This window comes from Amblyomma maculatum, unplaced genomic scaffold (genome assembly GCF_055883805.1).
Source record: "Amblyomma maculatum isolate TAMU_Amacu unplaced genomic scaffold, ASM5588380v1 scaffold_18, whole genome shotgun sequence".
Lineage (NCBI taxonomy): Eukaryota > Metazoa > Arthropoda > Arachnida > Ixodida > Ixodidae > Amblyomma > Amblyomma maculatum.
The window spans coordinates 9,697,531-9,702,048 of record NW_028146743.1 but is presented as its reverse complement, the minus strand read 5'-3'; positions in this window follow the sequence as shown (position 1 = coordinate 9,702,048).

The window sequence follows — 4,518 nt, the reverse complement described above, 5'->3', positions numbered from 1 at the left end:
CGTTCTACGCGAGGCTGGCGGTAACAAAGGACGTTCCACGTCCGCCGCTATGGTTGAGTGTGCCGCTGGTGAACACGCTTAAGGTTCGTATACAGACAACATAAATACCCAAGCAAGTAGCAGGGGGGACAGCGGCCGATGTAGCTCAGTTGAAAGAGCACCGGACGCGATTTTCGGAGGTCGTGGGTTTGGTTCCCACCATCGGCACGTTGTTTTTCCTTCTACTTTGTGTTTATTATCTGTACCTCAAACAGATTACATTACTAATTTCTGCGATTATCCAAGTAATCATTAAAAAAAATACAAAACGTACCATCCCCAACCCTTCCCTTGGCCTCGCCGACTGTTCGCTTCTTTCTTTCATATATTATAACGAGCACGCTCAGTTCCCCTTATTGATCTTCGTATATATATATATATATATATATATATATATATATATATATATATATATATTATTTATATTTATGCCGCGCTCCTAAATGCGGAATTCTTTAAACCCACCGTTTATACCGACGGGATATGATAGCAGTGCCGATTTATGCAAATTTTAGATTTTCGGCTTTATAAAATTATTATTCCGCCCAAAAATTAGAATAGCACGAACTTTTGTATTGTAAGTGAATTTAAAGGTTCCAGCAGCTGAAAAAAATTACAGGGTCATTCAAAGTAATCCGCAATTTTCAAAATTGTCAGCGAGCAAACCTATTAATACCCTACGATTTTCCACATATGCGCTGTTAAAATCTATATAAGAAAAAGTAATGCTTCATTATACTTCCACCTTGATTACGAGAGTAGCCTGACATTGTACGCATCCTTTTGGACGAACAGGATTTTTCTTGTTGAAATCTCCCTTAAAAGAGCTTTGAGAATTTGTACGCTAATAATTATTTCGAGAAACATGTAAGAAAGAGATTTCTTTCTGATTCTAACGGATTGGAGGTAAACAAAATATAGTTATCGTCTTTCTTTCCCAGGCAGTTCATTCCAAAGACATGAGTTTCAAGGCGACTCTGATTGTGCTGGCCATTTTTGGCTTTCTTGTCTCAGGTAAGCCATGGACCCATTCAATAACGCTTGTGTATCTTGCAACATGCTCGACTCGTTTCTTTCTTTAAACCAGTCACAAAAATCTCATCCGATGAGAATTAAAGCTACCTTGACACCAACCATGCCTAAATGCAGACGGCACAGTCATATGCTAATCCGAAAATAATGAAAACGAAACTATAGCAGATTATGCCATCGAGACTTTGAAACTTGCACTTTCTCAATACCCTCTCGAAAAAAGCAGTCAGGTTTACAGTCATAGCAGTTAGAAGAGAAACAAAAGAAAACTCTCCGGATAAGTTTACTCGCTCTCAGCCAAGGCCATGCAAAAACCTCTATCCCCAGCGCGATGCTCTTTTGTGCCAATCGTTTTTCTCATAACTTTTTCAGTGTCTGTGGCCATCACCGAGGAAGCTGGACAGGAAGCCAGGGCTGACGCCGACGCAATGCAACGTGTCGCTGAAGCACCCAAGGAGGCTTCGCGTCAGCTAGACTCACTCGGCGGATACACCTTTGGATAGCTATTCGTGGATAGCTGAGAATTTACATGTCTCTGACGGATTATTTAAAAGTAACCAAATTTGGTTTGGGAACATACAGCAAAGAATATATGACATTCCACTATTCTCCGAAGAACGCGGTCATGTTATGGTGATACACTACTCTTGAATAAACACTTTTTTAATGACTCAAACTTTTTGCAATAATTTCTTGTTAAATAAGGTTAAAGTTAAATGTGTAGCTTTTAAATGCTACTGAATGCTCAAATCTGAGATACAATATATATTCTTTCCACACAGACCTGTAGCTCCCTGCGTTTGATGAAAATCAATGCTGGTAGACTCGACTAGATCCAACGCTGTATTTCGTCTGTGGCTATTATTGCCAAGGCTATTAGACGCATTTTTGTGCTGAAATGATGGACCTTGTCCTAAGAAGGGGTCCTTTGAAACAATATTTGTATGATGTTTTTATTTTTTCGCTTATTCTTAGAAATGGAATGGTGTATTTAGCACGGGAGCTGGCGTCACGTTAGTGATAGAATGGCAAAATTGTTCATTATGAGGCTAATACAGCCTACGTCATAATAATGCCACGCTCATCGACATCATTACGTCTCAGAATATCGAACACCTGCGCAATATGTCCCTACTGCGACTACAATATCAGGCTCACTTTTATTATAATGGACCTTAACGAATGGATGACTTCAGTACTACTAAATAATTACTGCAAATACAGGGACACGCGAGACAGCGTTGCCCCGTTTTTTGTCTAGCGCGACTTGTTCTCTTGGCCCAATCAGTGTAATTGGCAGAAATTGTAAAGCGGTAATTTTATTGTATTGTATGGCACCTCAACAGAGCTACAGTCAACACTCAATTTACCGCAAGTCCGGATCCAACGAAGATATCCTGATCCTTCCTGAGACACTCATGTTGATCCAATGCGTTGAGTAACTCGAAATAATGGAACTAATTGCGCTATCTGTTCGATTTACCGAATATTTTGCTAATAAATAAATAGGAAGAACTTTTTTTTCTTTTTCTTACAATACGATCAAGGATATATTGACTGCGATCCAGCGGTAACAACGTGCGGCAACTACGTCCCGCTTTTGTCAAACTGTGCGTTGCGAAACGCGAGTTATATTGATGTTAGTTCACGAGATTTCTTAAGCGGTAGAAAACCGGCCCGCCGACCCGGTGTCGGCAGCGATGCCGCCTGCCAAAACGGGACAAATTCTGGTTGCCCCTAATCTGCGGCCACACTTTGCCGGAACACATGAAAGAAGAAGGCACAAAAAATCCCGACAGATGTTGTTTACAAACCGCAAGCGAGAAAATATCGGCAACGTCTTTGCTGAGAAGGACATTTACTCCCTTGGTGTGCACGGCTCGCTTCGGGTGATGAACAACTTCTATTCCCGATAAGAAGGCGTATATATACAGTGTGCTGACGTATTGGGTCATGTACAGATTAGGTTAGAGCGAGTGACGTCAGCCTTACTCAGACCTGCTACACCTGGGACCCTTCCTTCGGAGGTGAAATTTTAGTTTCTTCTTTTCAAACGCGCTATTGGTGTCGGTGGTTGCGCGGACAGCAATTTCATTGTATCAACATAGCGTAGTAGACAAGTTGGTATTCCATTTAAAGATGACGTAAAAGTAGAGCTTCCTTAGGCCTTCGTTTTTGCTTGCAGTTAGGTCCTTTCAAATCAGGCTTTCATTTTAAGCACATGTACGTTTCGCAAATATGATGCCGCGGTACTTTCTTGATTCCACGACACCCATATAACAATCGACTTTATAGAAATAGGTGACCCAGAAATTTCATTCTCAATTTAACGAATTTCTTGATTTAAAGAAATATTTCGCAGCTCCACTATACTTCATTAAATCGGGTTTTAACTGTATTAGAGCGACTTTGACATATAGGAGGTGTGCAAGAAAAAAATGCAATTGAGACGCCACATTACCCAGGCACACACGGAACATTTTCACTCCGTTTCTACATGTGAAGAAAAAGCAGAAACAGCAGAAATTCAGTTGATCTCCGAACAAGGGAAATGAGCTACCATAGTTTAGATAGGCAAGCCATTCATTGCTAAACTTGTAAACGCAGCTGCAAGTTTTATTCCAAGAAGAATATTTGAATCAGGACCAAAAATCAATAAATAGGTCAATGTTTGACTGTAGGATTAGTGGGCAGAGGCACAGACGCAAGCGTGGTTGCAATTGTTAACAAACGAGCGTCGAGTGAACGGATGAACGGAAAGATGCGCGAACATCGCGTCTTCATTGCGGCGCGGTCGTATAGCACGTCAAACTTGTGCAAAGTATCTCCATCGATTTTCCCGACTGCGTGCTTGACTTCACGGAACCGAAGTACTGGTAAGGTTTGTCCTGCTCTTGAATTCCACGAAGGAAACGTTCAAGAAACAGTATGTAACACACGGAAGGTTACCTGTAACTGTAGATACATACATGCGTAGTTGGGTGAAATTCAATGCTTCGAATAAAATGCAATGTATCGTAAAAGGCTGAGCATGGGTCACGGCACCGTCTTCGTGGCACAACGCTCAATCGTTATGTACGTCTACGTTTTGCTGATGACTGTCCTGGGTGCCTGTCACCTGCTGACCCTTTCTGGCTAGCCGAGCCACCTCCCGAAGAACCGACTGCCTTTCTGGACCAGCTATCACCAAACTACCGCCTCCCTCAGGTCCGCCGCCACAGCTCCCGCCAAGTCTTGCCAAACTGCTCGTTTTCGGCTGGCAACTTCGGACAGCACGCTCGCCCTTTCCCGCCTCAATATAAGCGTGCTCACTTCAACGCCCCTTCGAGTCACGGCACAGTCTTCGTGGCACAACGCTCAATCGTCATGTACTTCCAGGTTAGTTTCAATGATGCTCAGTGTTATAGTGACGACGACGTTTGTCTTCCGTGCTGTACCCAAGTACAG